The sequence below is a fragment of the Gossypium hirsutum genome, chromosome A05 (genome assembly GCF_007990345.1).
Source record: "Gossypium hirsutum isolate 1008001.06 chromosome A05, Gossypium_hirsutum_v2.1, whole genome shotgun sequence".
Taxonomy (NCBI): Eukaryota; Viridiplantae; Streptophyta; class Magnoliopsida; order Malvales; family Malvaceae; genus Gossypium; species Gossypium hirsutum.
In genome coordinates, this window is record NC_053428.1 from 34473924 (window position 1) to 34489273 (window position 15350).

Genomic DNA, 15350 nt, shown 5'->3' on the forward strand with positions numbered 1-15350 from the left:
AAGGTGTAAAACTTTCGAATTATAATAATAAAGTGACTAAATGGCTTGATTAATAAATAAGAAGGGACTTAAAGGGTAAATAATCCTAAAAGAGAGGCTGAGGCAGCATATGAATAAAAAATAATAAAATAAAAAGAAATAATGGCAAAATTGTAATTATAATGAAATCAAATAAGACAAATTGAAATTTAAAAAGCATTCCAGGCTTTTCTTCTCCAAATTTCGGTTTAAAAACAGAGAAGGGGGAGAGCTCAACCTGGTTTTTATATTTTTGGCTGTAGGTAAGTTCAATTTAGCCCCGTTTTCAATAATTTTTATGTTTTTGAGATTTTTACAATTAAATTCAACTAAACATTACTTTTGTTTTTTATTTGGTTAAAGATTTTGAATGTTTCCATTGATGAATATATATGATTCTTGATGTTAAATGATGAATTTGAGATATTAGTTGTTAATTAAAAGTATTTTATTAAGTAATTTTTGATGAATTTCTCGATTATGGACTAAATTGTTGAAATGGTAAAAATACAAGAGTTTGTTGTGAATTTATTGCAAAAATGGGCTGTATTGAATGCCATTAATATTTGGTTAGCTTGAATTTGTATTAAAAATGGTTAATTTGCATGATTTGGGCTCAGGGACTAACTTGAATAAAAGTAAAATTTTAGGGGAATTTTGTAAAAATTTCAAAAATGACCAAATTACATGAAAATTTTTTTTATTATTTAAATTAAGAAATTAAATGAAATTATTAATTTAGAACAAGATTGGGTAGAAAATCGAGGAAAATAAAAAATTACTAAAATACCCCTGAATCTTGGTAGTTCTGCAATTTAGCCAGGTAAGTTCGTATGAATTGTAGTCTGTATAATTTTGATTAAAGTGAATGTTAATTGCTGATGGGTATTATATATATGTAACACCCCTAACCCATACCCGTCGCCGGAGGGTTAAAGAGTATTACCATACAAGCACAAAATTTCAGTTAACTTTATTTGAATAACTCCCGTTGGCACACTTATAAAACCGAATTCCAACTTGTTTTTCCAATTATACAATATACAAAAGAGTCATCCAAAGATAATGGGTACATTGATTAATTCTTAAGTTCAATTCACATCAAAACATTGAAAACTTTAATCGAATATCAACCACACATTCACATTAACTATGTGGAGCACATATGGTAACTTAACAAGCCATTTTCGCATGGCTATACATATATACATCATCAAAAAGATACTTATTTAACAACAAAAAGTCAAGCCTATACATGCCATTATCAAAGTTTAACTACTAGAGTACCGAATGGGCTTAGATAGTGTGGACGACTTCGACTTTGAGATCCCCGAGACCGTAGCTAACGAACGAGATCTATAAAACAGAGGATTAAGGGCAACAAAGTAAGCATTTCTATGCTTAGTAAGATTTAAGTAATGAAATCATTAAAAATTAAAGCATAGCATTCATAATGCTTATCATCTTTTCTTTGACCGAATATAACATGACTAAATATACTACTATTGTTTATGCAAGTCATTTTAAATTATTCCTTAAACACCAATTCATATCACGTAGATAACTTCTTTTTATTCAACCAACTTCATTATTTGGCTGAATACATCTAATTCAATTTCAAGGCTAAATAAATACATATACGCATATTCACATATTCATGTTACTTCACACTTCAACCAATATACTCACATGCTCAGAGCCAATCTTAACATATTTTCACTTGAATCAAAATTCATGTATCCTGAATAAGTTATAGACTTCATACAACCATAAGTAATGGCTGACAGAGCACTATCTAAATGAATAATCATAATTTAAACCAAATCAAATTTTACAACGTATATACGGTACATACCTGACCATCTTAGGGTTGTGAGCCTATTAATTTGAATTATTACAGCAAGATCACACATTTCCAACACAATTGCCTTCGGGACTTAGCCCGGATATAACACCAGCACGAATGCCTTTGGGATTTAGCCCGGATATAACACCAACAAGAATGCCTTCGGGACATAGCCCGGATATAACACCAGCACGAATGCCTTTGGGACTTAACCCGAATATAACATCAAAATGAATGCCTTCGGGACTTAGCCCGGATATAAATCTCACACAAGGCCTGCGGGTCTTAGCCCGTTGAAAATCCTCAATTATTGTGCACATATATATATCATAGTACATTAGCATTTCATTTACATTACTAGAACATAAGCACAACATGCTTATCAACCATTCCACTTTCGGCTCAATAGCCATATACAAAGAACAAGACTTCGTTTCGCTATCCAACATGATTTCTATAACCATTCGGTTACAAGTCATATGCACAAATTATTTATCTCACTACTTAATTCAAGTAGAACCATTAGGTTACAATTTATATATTATGCTTATATATCATGATTTTATCAAATCATAAACTAAGTTCCATTACTCAAAGACTTACCTCGGATGTTTTGAACAGTTGCGGATAGGCTACTTGATTGGTTTCTCCTTTCCCCTATTTGATTTAGTTCCTCTTTGCTCTTGAGCTTTAAATTTAAACAAATGAATTTGTTTAATTACTTACTCAACTTTGATTCTTTAATAATCACATTTGGCAAGCATATAACTTCAATGCATATTATGTTTTATAAAATGTGCCATGACTCGATTTCATGCTTTTTATATCAATATCTAATTCGCATACACAAACAAAGATTCACATAACTTACCATGCTTTCCTATACACGAATTCAACTATATATAATATATATATGTATATCCGAATGTCTCTATGTCACAAGGTGCATACAGAAGGTATATATATTTATACCTATGTGTGAATATCACAATTTAATTGATTACTTGTTCATGCACAACCACGTATACACCTATATATAATTAGAGCATATCTTAATATCTTATATACTCCATTCGACCCTAACCACTCAAACTTAGCTTTCATGTACAATCTCCATTTCATGAGCAAATGTAGCAAATTGCACACCGGTTTCATTCTTGCCAAATAATGACCGAATATGCATGACAAATAAATAGCTTACATAACACATAACTCACATAGCCAAAGTTCATATAACCCTAATGTCCAAATATGTATATCACCCAAATATTCTTATGACTTAACCTTTAACTCCTTTTTGTCGAATATCCATTAAATATCTAGTCATCAAAAACCTTATTTTTAACCACCGTATATATATATAATTAGCAAAATGGATTGATTATACATATATACTATCAAAATCGAACATAATAATCTTACCTATGCATAACATTACTCACATTCCAATACTCAAATTATTCAAATCATACTCTAAAAAAAATCATGAACAATGCCGAACCCTTAAATGTTCAAACATCTAATTTACTCAATTCAAAACACCTAAACGACATTTGTTCAAGACATTAAGCAACCCCATGTTCGGCTATTACACATATGAGCATTAACAATTCATACTTTTAACAAGATCAACTTATTCAACCATCATTTAAGCTATTTAACATAAAACTAACATCTTCCCAAAAACTTATCAAAATAACAAAAATTTAGCACTTGCTGAATGGACACTTGTTCATTGATTCATGAATTTAAACCATGGGTTAGCTATGCTATGTATTTATAAATTCTATTTCATAATCAATTTCAAAGCAAATTTACAATACATACCTTTAAATGGAGATAACCATGGCCGAATGCATTGGCTTCTTCTTCAATATTTTTCTTTCTCAAAATTCGGCAATTGAAGAAAGAAGATGAACATCCAATATTTTATCTTATTCATCTATATTATTAAGTATAAAGCCATTTAACTAATAATTAATACATATTTTAATATAAAAGTATCATCATGGCCGGCCACTATGAACAAAAATGGATATTTGACATGCAAGTCCAACCTTTTTTATAACATGCATTAATAAACCACTTTTAGATTTACCTATCACATTTCACAATTTTCTCACACAAGTCCTATTTAATAAATTTCACATACAAATGACAAAATTAAAGCATGAAACTTTCACACATGCATGTACACATACAATAATCATATAATATAACGGTTAATTATTTTTATGACTCGGTTTTGTGGTCCCGAAACCACTTTCCGACTAAGGTCAAATTAGGGCCGTCACAATATATATATATGTATGTGTGTGTGTGTGTGTGTGTGTGTTCTATTGTTGGAATTGAATTATTATTGGAAACATATTATCGAATTTAATACTCAGTTTGGATTGAATGCGGGATTTGAGCACATCCATAAATTGATGTATGGTGGTATTGGAAGGAGACATCAGAATATTACCCAAGTAAACTGGGGTTCAACATCTGTTGCAAACTCTCGTGTTTTACTTCCTGTTTGGAGTGATTTGGGTGGATCAACTCTCACTAGCTTTTGTTTAGCTCTTATGAGCTTCCGTTGGTGTGTTCTGGTGGACTAGCTCTATGAGCTTCTATTGATGATGAACTCTTATTTTTAAGTCGTTCTTCGTATGGAAAATCTCGATAAAGTAAATTGTTTAATGAATTTAAAAGATTTGTTAATTATTGAATATTGACCCAAACATAAATGAAAATGAGATATGTTGTTACTAAATGAGATACATGAGTTATGTACTCGTGAATTGAGTATTGAATGACTAATGCAAATGTATAAACAGTTGTGGTTTGATATGTGAACAACTATTTATATAGCAATTGTGTGAATTGGGACATTGTTAATCAAACAAAAGATGTTAGCATGTGCAATTTGAGTATTTGACACTTTATCATTAAATTGAATTTAAGTTCGATTGAATGTATTGAAATTGATATATATATTGAATATATTGATTATTTGAATTGAAATGAATATTAGTTGTATTTGAAAAGTGAATTGAAACCCTATTAACTGTATCGGGCTGACTCGGATATAGATAGCATGCCATAGGATTGGAAGAGTTTAGGGATTTCTTCGACTTCGAGTCGATGAAACACGGGCGTGAGTCTCAGTTGTGTGTGACACACGGCCAGGTGACACATGGAAACACAAAAAATTATATACTTTTTCCTACCCATTTTTACTTAAATTCATGCAAATCCGGTTAAATTCTTGTCGAAAAATAATTAAATATTATAAAATAATTAAATTGTGTTAAAAATATGAACATGGTGAATTTAGTTAATTTTATACTTAATTTTGATTAAATTTTGACTATTTTCGACAGATTTGCGCAAAGGGCGAAAATTGGCTCGATTGACACTACTGAAAGCACAAAATCGAGAAGCAATTTGAAGTATTGAGGCACATTAATTTCCAGCATAAGATGGTCCAAAAATGTGTTTTAATTCATAATTTAATTAATTTTAATTTATTCCCCATTAAATTTGGGTTAAATAATTTATTTTTAATTAATTATGAAGAAAGGGTCCAGTTGAACCGCACCGATCGAGCCATATTGAGTGAACCGAACCAGCAACTAAATGGGCAGCCCAGAACCCTCCATAGGCTGACCCAAACCAGCATTTTATCTGATTAAATATGCTTGCAAATAGGCCCTTGAAGAACTTTCAAAATGCATTCAAACCCCTCCTTTAATTGTGGCTTTATAAAATTGCCCCAAGCTTAAAATAGCAAAGTTGAAACTCTCAACTTTGCCATGTGTGTGGCTGGCCATAGGGGGCTCTTTGGCTTCTGGAATTTGCTATTTTTATCAGCCACAATCAGCTATAAGATCCATCCCTTGCTGATCATTCAAACCATCCCTCATTCCACAACATTCTCTCATTCCCTTTCTCACTTTTCTCTCATTTTTTTCATCCCATTTCCCTCTTATTCAAGTGCCGATTTCTTCTCTTGGGAAAGAGGATCTCATCAGCCATTTTGGAGTAGCAATTAGGTGTTCATATGCCACCTTGATAGTCGAGGGCAACGAAGAATGAAGAACGGAGTAGCTAGTCAAGCCAAGGAGAAACACCGGATTTGCTTATTGTTCCCTATCTATTTAAGTTTTGTTGTTGTTTTGACGAACATGCTTATGAATATTTATGCTATCGAAATGGTTACTTTAATCAATTTAGCTTAAATTAATTTTGTGTTGGGTTGATTACATTCTGCCTGCTTAAATTGTTAAAATGATGTTTATGCTGTTATAGGCCTCGGTAAATTGCTTGGTTAAGTAAAATCATGCCTAAGTTATTCTTGCGTTACGACTGTGAGGTAGCTAATGAATTAATTACTTAAACGGATTGCAATTGTAATTAATTGACACAGTACTTAATCAGTGCATGTTTATTCATCTAAGGTAGCTGAAGGTTAAAATGTATCTGGCGATATTATTGCCTTGCATAACTTGCAAGATTATTGTGATTAAACTGTTTCAAGGTAGGGATGCCTTGTTACCTCACATAGTCTTTTATATGCTTATTAGATTTAATTATTCGTTTGAATTGACATAGGGATATGCAAGAGATTAGTTCAGTTTAATGAGTATGTATGTGCAATAACATGTTTGCTTACTAGAATCTGTTTAGTCGGTTGAATTGACATAAGGATATGTCAAGAGATGAATGGATTTTTGTATGTAAGTTTGTTCATAAGTTAGCAAATTACCGGGTTGCTTTGAATTTATTCGTAACAGTGTAAACATGAGTTTAATAATTCTGAGTTCAAGAAATATAATTAATCCAACACAAGTATGTTACCTTAATTAAATCTTATTTGAAATCGTGCATTATAACTCCTTTGTTTTATTTTAATTATTTATTTAGTTTTTTTAAATAGTTTTTGACCATCTTTTAAAACCAAATTATTTTTACCTCACCAAAGTATTTTACAATTAATTTCATAAATAATTTTTTTACAGTCCCTGTGGGTACAATAACTCGACATTACTTGTCACTTTATTAATTATTACGATTGTGTACACTTGCACATTTCTGTCGTTCCAAGTTTTTGGCGCCGTTGCCAGTGACTTTTTCTAAAAAAAAGCCATTATTTGTGAATTTGTTAGTTTTACATTTTGGTTTATTTTCCTGTTTAAATTTTTTCTTAATTTTTTTTTCTTGTGATTATTTCAGGTGTTTATGAGTATTGACCTGATTATTGACTTATTTCCTGTAGACCCTGAGATAGAACGAACCTTTCGACAATGAAGAAGACAAGCAAACTAGAGAATGACCGAAGAAATGAACTTTGAAAATCCGATCCAAGGAAATAGAGCAAACCTTGCTCAAAATCCTATCCTTATTGTTAACGATATGGATAGAGCCTTAAGACAATATGTCGTGCCAATATTTAACGATCTTAATTCAGGTATTAGAAGACCCAAAATCGAGGCGTAACAATTCGAGCTGAAGCTAGTCATGTTCCAGATGCTTCAGACTACGGGGCCCATTTAGTGGAATGCCTACTGAAGATCCTCATCTTCACCTAAGATTATTCATGGAGGTCAGCGATTCTTTCAAATTAGCTAGAGTACCCGAAGATGCACTACGATTGAAGCTATTCCTGTACTCACTAAGGGACAGAGCTCGAGCCTAGTTGAATTCATTACCACCAAACTCAATTTCTACATGGCAAGAGTTAGCCGAAAGATTTCTCATGAAGTATTTCCCACCTAGCAAGAATGCTAAGTTGAGGAACGAGATCACTGCCTTCCAACAAATGGATGATGAGTCCTTGTATGAGGCATGGAACGATACAAAGAACTATTACGGAAATGCCCTCATCACAGAATCCTACATTGCATCGAACTTGAGACATTTTATAATAGTCTCAACGCTCACACGAGGATGGTAGTGGACGCTTCTACTAACGGTGCTCTCCTTTCGAAGTCTTATAATGAAGCTTACAAAATCATTGAGAGGATCACTAGTAACAATTATCAATGGCCAACCAATCGATCCGCGTCAGGAAAACGAGTCACTGAAATACATAAAGTGGACGCTCTCACTTCACTCGCATCTCAGGTATCCTCAATATCCTCAATGCTTAAGAATCTTACCACTAATGGGTCTAATAGTTTTGCAGCCCAACCATCTCACCAATTTGAGAGTATAGTCTGTGTCTGTTGTAGGGAAGGACATTTGTTCGAAGAATGTCCATCGAACCCTGAATCCGTATATTACATGGGCAACCAGAACCAAAATCGAGGAAGGCAAGGACTGCAATCCAACTTCTATAACCCATTGTGGCGAAACCACCCGAATTTTTCCTGGAGTAACCAAGGGGCTGGAACCAGTAACAATTACGCCCAACATAGACCGACCCAACCGTCTAGTTTTTCCCAACAAGTTCAGAAACCAGTTCAAACTAAACCATCCAATAGCTTGGAAAGTTTGCTAGAGGCATACATGGCGAAAAATGATGCCTTAATTTAAAGCCAAGTAGCTAGATTGAAGAATCTAGAGAACCAGATGAGCCAACTTGCAACTGAACTTAGGACCCGACTACAAGGTGTTTTACCAAGTAATACGGAGAATCCAAGAAATTCGGGGAAGGAACATTGCAAAACGTTAACATTGAGGAACGAAAAGACAGTAGAGCCCAACTCTATCGAAGCTAAAAAAGAGCCAGCTGATGCTCAAGACTCAGAGGAAGTTCAATCGAGTGTTGAAATTTTAGTTTCACAAGAACCAGGATTTACAAAACCCGACAAGGTAATTCCAAAACCAGCTAATTCTGATCAACTAACATCTCCGTTAGATGCAGAATTGCCACATAAAACGAATCAACTAGTTCCAGTAAAAAAACCACCACCACCCTACCCTCAAAGACTTTAGAAGAAAAAACAGGAAATTCAATTCAAGAAATTCCTAGACGTACTCAAGCAACTTCACATCAACATCCCGTTGGTTGAAGCACTTGAACAAATGGCAAACTACATCAAGTTCATGAAGGATATCCTATCTAAAAAACAAAGACTTGGAGAATTTGAGATGGTAGCTCTGACGAAGGAATCCAGCGCATATCTTCAAGACAAACTACCCCCAAAGCTGAAGGATCTTGGATGTTTTACCATACCTTGCAACATTGGAGCAACATATTGTGGTAAGGCACTATCTGACTTGGGTGCAAGTATAAACTTGATGCCTATGTCAATATTTAGAAAGTTAGGGATAGGGGAAGTTAGACCTACTACGATTACACTTTAACTAGCAGATCGATCCTTAGCACATCCAGAAGGAAAAATCGAGGATGTATTGGTACGTGTAGATAAATTTATCTTCCCAGCTGATTTTGTTATCTTAGACTTTGAAGAAGACAAAGAAGTGCCAATTATCCTAGGAAGACCATTCTTAGAAACCAAAAAGACCCTTATTGATGTGCAGAAAGGTGAGCTTACGATGCGTGTTCAGGATGATCAGGTAATATTTAATGTTTTTAAGTCTATGCGATTTCCTGACACAATTGATGATTGTTCTACAGTATCTGATTTAGGGGATTTAATAGTGGAAAAGGAGCTCAACTGTGTTGAGGATCTGTTGGAACAAATTTTGACATTAGATCTTCCAAATGATGAAGAGGAGGATGAATACTTAGCTTTATTAGAAGCTAATCAAATGGGATTTAATCCGCAATCCTGTTTTGAATCTTTGGAGTTAGAGAAGAGGGAGTATGCCCAACCAAAAAGGTCAATCGAGGAACCACCTAAATTAGAACTTAAGGTATTACCTTCACATTTAAAATACGTTTATTTAGGTAACGATTCTACTCTGCCTGTGATTGTTTCAGCAGTATTAACTACTGAGTAAGAAGAGAAACTCATCTTGGTGTTGAAACAATTTAAGAAGGCTATTGGATAGACCATAGCCGATATTTACGGTATTAGTCCATCTGTATGCATGCACAAGTTTATCCTGGAAGATGGCGAAAAAGGGATGATTGCTGGACAACGAAGACTGAACCCCATCATGAAGGACGTGGTGAAAAAGGAGATTATCAAGTGGTTAGATGCGGGTATCATTTATCCCATCTCAGACAGTTCGTGGGTAAGTTCGATCCAGTGCGTACCAAAGAAGGGAGGTATCACAGTCATAGAGAACGAGAATAACGAGTTGATACCAACTAGAACAGTTACGAGATGAAGGATTTACATCGATTACCAGAAGCTGAACAAGGCGACTAGGAAAGATCACTTTCCTTTACCGTTCTTGGACCAGATGCTGGATAGACTCGTAGGGCGAGACTATTACTGTTTTCTCAATGGATTCTCGGGGTATAATCAGATTACAGTAGCACCGGAAGATCAACACAAGGCAATGTTCACCTGCCCGTACGGTTCATTTGCATTTAGACACATGCCATTTGGTTTATGTAATGGACCTGCTATATTTCAAAGATGTATGACGTCTATTTTTACTGACATAGTTGAGAAGTACTTGGAAGTTTTTATGGATAACTTTTCAGTATTCGGAGATACTTATGATGATTGCTTAGCCAATCTAGCTAGGGTACTAAGACGATGTGAAGAAACGAACCTCGTACTTAACTAGGAGAAGTGCCATTTCATGGTGAGAGAAGGAATTGTTCTAGGGCATCGGATAACGAGACATGGGATCGAGGTAGATAAAGCAAAGGTAAATGTTATCGAGAAACTCCCACCTCCAACATCTGTAAAGGGTGTTAGGAGCTTTTTGGGCCATGCTAGTTTCTATCGAAGATTTATCAAGGACTTCTCCAAAATTGCTAAACCCTTATGCAAACTATTGGAGAAGGACACGACGTTCAATTTCGATGATGAATGCTTAAAAGCTTTCAAGGATTTTAAGAGTCGATTAGCTATGGCACCCATAATCATCACACCAGATTGGGATTTTCCATTTGAATTAATATGTGATGTAAGCGACTTCGCGATAGGAGCTGTCATGGGCCAGCGAAGGAACAAGGTTTTCCATCCCATCTACTATGCAAGCCAGACTCTTATAGGAGCTCAACTAAACTATACGGTAATAGAAAAAGAGTTACTTGCTATTGTATTTGCTTTTAACAAGTTTCAATCTTATCTTTTAGGTACCAAAGTAACTGTTTGTACAGACCACTCGGCAATTAAGTACTTACTTGCCAAGAAAGATGCTAAGCCGAGATTGATCTGATGGGTGCTTCAACTTCAAGAGTTAGATTTAGAAATTCAAGATCAAAAGAGAGTAGAAAACCAAGTAGCAGATCACTTGTCCAGATTGGAGCCGCAAGAACGGAATTCTACTATCATACCAATTCAGGAAACATTTCCAGATGAACACATACTGAAGGTAAGTCATGTCCATAGTACCCCTTGGTTTGCTGATATTGCTAACCATTTAGCTTTTGGTTTGATGCCAACAAAGGAGAAAGTTTCTTCACTATGTGAAGTACTATTTCTAGGAAGAGCCATATTTGTTTAAAAGGTGTACAGATCAGATGATCAGGAGATGCGTGGCAGAAGATGAAGTACAAAAGATTTTATACCATTGTCACTCAACTCCGAGTGGGGGACACTTCGGAGGTACTCGTACGACAGCCAAAGTATTGCAAGCCAAATTCTTTTGGCCAACACTATTCAAGGATGCATATGCGTACGTAAAGAGCTATGACCGATGTCAAAGGGTCAGAAATGTCACCAACAGAAATGAGATGCCTCGAAAAAACATCATTGAGGTAGAATTTTTTGATGTATGGGGTATTGAATTTCTTGGTCCTTTCCCTCTGTCTTTTGGTCACAAGTATATATTGGTAGCAGTAGACTATGTGTCCAAGTGGGTCGAGGCTGAGGCTTATCCGACAAACGATGCTAGGGTTGTAATTAAGTTCTTGCAAAAACACATGTTCACAAGGTTTGGAACCCCAAGAGCTATCATTAGTGATGAAGGGTCCCACTTCGTGAACAAGTGGTTAAGATGGTTATTAGACAAGCACGGAGTGAAATACAAGGTTGCAACAGCTTACCATCCGTAGATGAATGGGCAAGCTAAACTGACAAATAAGGAAATTAGAGGCTTACTTGAGGAAGTAGTTTGCCCAAACCGACGAGACTGGTCCAAAAGGCTGGACGATGCTTTATGAGCTTACCGAACAACATAAAGACGCCTTTAGGGATGTCACCCTACAGGTTGGTCTTTGAGAAAACATGTCATCTACCCTTAGAGTTAGAGCACAAGGCTTACTGGGCTCTTCGACAACTCAACTTGGATCCTAAGCTTGCTAAAGAGAAACAGATGCTCCAACTCAACGAGCTAGAGGAACTCTGACTATTCTCCTACGAAAATGCCAAATTACTCAAGGAGAGACTTAAGAAATGGCATGACAAGCACATTCGAGTTCGAGAATTTGAAACAGGTCAGCGAGTTTTGTTATTTAATTCCATGCTAAAGTTCTTTCCAGGTAAGCTAAAATCACATTGGTCCGGTCCATTTACGATTCATCGCGTCTATCCATACGAAGTTGTCGAGCTCCAAGGTAAGGGAGGTAATTTTCAAGTTAACGCTCAGCGCCTAAAACACTATTGGAGAGATAAGATTGAACGGAATGAAATTTCGTTCATTTTATCGGATGTTTAAAATTTTCTTATTTTCCTTTTTAATAAATGATTTAGGGTATATTTTCAGGATTAGCATGTTTAAATAAATTCTGTCTAGGAGATTGGAACTTAAGCGGGACCGCTTGTGACCCCTCCAATCTTCCCTGGGAATTGATTTTAACAAAATTTTTTGAAAAATTATTCTCTAAATAGAAGTTTTAATCTTTGATTTTTCAAATAAAAGGGTCAATTTTGATCCAAGTCTTAAATCGCAGCTCAATTCCAAATTTTCATTAAGTCTAGGACTTAATTGAATTATTTTTAAAATTTGGTTGCTCTTTTCGTAAATAATAAAAACTAGATGCCTCATTTTGTAAATATTTTCAAAAGGCTTATAAAATAAATGTTTTTAGTTTTAAAAAAAAGATAATTATTAATATATAATTATATCCATTATAATATATATTAATTATTATCAAATTTTAGTATTTTATTTGATAAGTTTTTAATAATAATAATAAGATGATAATCTTTAATATATAATTATATCTATTATAATTTATATATTAATCTTTATTAATTTAGCATAGAATTAGGATTAGTTTTAATCATATTTTATCTTTGTTTAAATAAATTAAATAGCAATTAATAATTTAATATGCATAAATCTAATTATTAATTGTTGTTATCTTTGTATAGGATTAGAACTTAGAATTTTTATTAATTAAATTGTTTTAAGAATTCTATTTTAATTCCTATTGTTCCCTCTATAAATTCCACCCATCTTCCCATTCATCTATCACTCAAAACCCAAAGCACTAAAACACCAAAGTGCCGAAACCCCTAGCCACAGCAGAAACCAGCAGTTGGCCAGCACAGGCCCAGCTCCATCGCAAGCCCATCTCGTGCACACCACGCGTGTATTGCCGCTTGCTGCACCAGCCTCAGCTCGCACCAGGCCTTCATCCCGCGCGCTATACCTGCCTTCTTGCATCATCCTGCACGCGCCTAATTGATACCTGTTGCCGAACGCCCGTGTCACTACCTGCTTCAAGCCCTGTTGCGCATCACTGCTCCCACACACACCACGCCCGCACGCCCTAGCTACTTGTGCGACATTCTTCATTCATCCATCCTAAGCTACAAACCCTCCAAACATCCTTTTAAATTGCCATCTTTTCCTTAATTATTATTATTATTATTATTTTTTTTACAAAAGGTGGTGAGACCAATTTTTCTCTTAAACTTTTAATTTTATTAAGTTATTTAATTGTTCAGGTTCTTGAATTATTAATTTCTATAAATTAAATTTTTGAGAAAATAAATTTTCCCATCTTATGATCAGGTTAATTATGCCTTGCAAGAGAAGTCGTGCTTCCGCTCAAATTAATGAAACACAAAACAAATTCCACTGTGAAGAAACCAGTGTGAGATACGAAAGTATCTTCAAAAATCAACAGATGCATCCAGAAAAAGACTTTACATTAAAGGAAAGCAACTATAGAGACTTTATGGCAAGTATTCGTCAAGTTGCTGAAACCCTCAATTGGGAGCTATTTTGCGAAAAGAGACCTAGTGTGGATGAGGAGCTAGTTCGTGAGTTCTATGCAAATTTAACTTCAAGCGAGATGACAGAAGTCCCAGTTCGCGGAATCAAGGTATTGATAAATTCAAATGCTATTAATGAGTTCTTTGAATTACCAGATTTCAAAAATGATGAATATTCCACATTGATGAGCAATATCAAGCCTGAAAATTTGCAAGAAATTCTCGAGGAACTAACAATTCAGGGGACTGTGTCAAAACAAGGAATCCACACTTGTCGAAGAGAATATTTGATGCCACTCGAGAAGATATGGTTTTACTTCATCCGATTCAGCCTTATGCCTAGCTCACATGGGACTACAATCTCATTAGAGCGAATGGTCTTATTATACTCGATCCTAACTGGAAAGACCATTGATGTGGGGAAGATCATTTTGAGGGAAATACGGAATTGTACCGTTACGCACTCTAGCCCTGCTCACTTCCCTTTTACAATAACAATTTTATGCTTGAAAGCTGAAATTCTTGTGAATGTAAGGAAGACGGGGTATAGCCAAGGCACAATCACGGATTGGGACCTTTACCGAGTAGCTGGAGACTCAATTCTATAGAAACGAGTTGAAGTAAGTGAGGAGCCGGAGGACCCTGATGAAGAAGAAGATCCCACGATGCAATCATTTGAAATCCCTGATAAGGTAGAATCAGTGGAGCCAGAAGTTGAACCTGATACTGAAACTTCAATGTTTAGAGCTCAATCGCCTAGCCTAGACCTTCGAGATGAGCTATCAAATTTGATCGACTTAATGCAACATATGTAATGGCAGCAACAAGCCTACTGGAGATACTAAAAAATAAAGGATAACTCGATGAGAAGTGCTTTTAAGAAAATATACAATGACCCGTTTATTTTTGTGCCTAAGTTTCCAGATTTCATAGTTGAACCATGGAGTCCATTATCAAAGAAGGAGCGAAGCGATTCATACAAAGGCGATAGCGATGGAGCAAAAGATGAGTCAAATTCAAAAGGGTCTGCAAATAAATAAAGGGTGGATCTTGACTTTACTTTATTTTTTCTTAGACATTTTTTAGGATTAAGTTTAATTAGAAATCTTTTATTTTTGCATAATAAAACAAGAGAGGAAAATCACTAATAAAATGTGAGCAAGTCACAAAGTATAAAGTGTGGCAATAGATATATACATGTCTAGGATTGGATTTAGAAAGAGCTTGGTACTTAAGCAGTCAAATTGACTCACCTCCTCTTTTCTAAAATCCTACCTGGTGTATAGTATCTATTCACTTTA

The 15350-nt window shown here is 35.0% G+C and overlaps 1 non-coding gene across 1 annotated transcript; it reads right to left on the reverse strand.

Moving 5' to 3' along the window:
- Window positions 1–7637: 7637 nt before the first annotated feature.
- LOC121229970 (small nucleolar RNA R71) lies at window positions 7638–7743 on the reverse strand. Its single transcript, XR_005927921.1, has one exon. It is a non-coding gene; the product is annotated as a small nucleolar RNA R71 (small nucleolar RNA).
- Between the last annotated feature and the right edge of the window lie 7607 nt (window positions 7744–15350).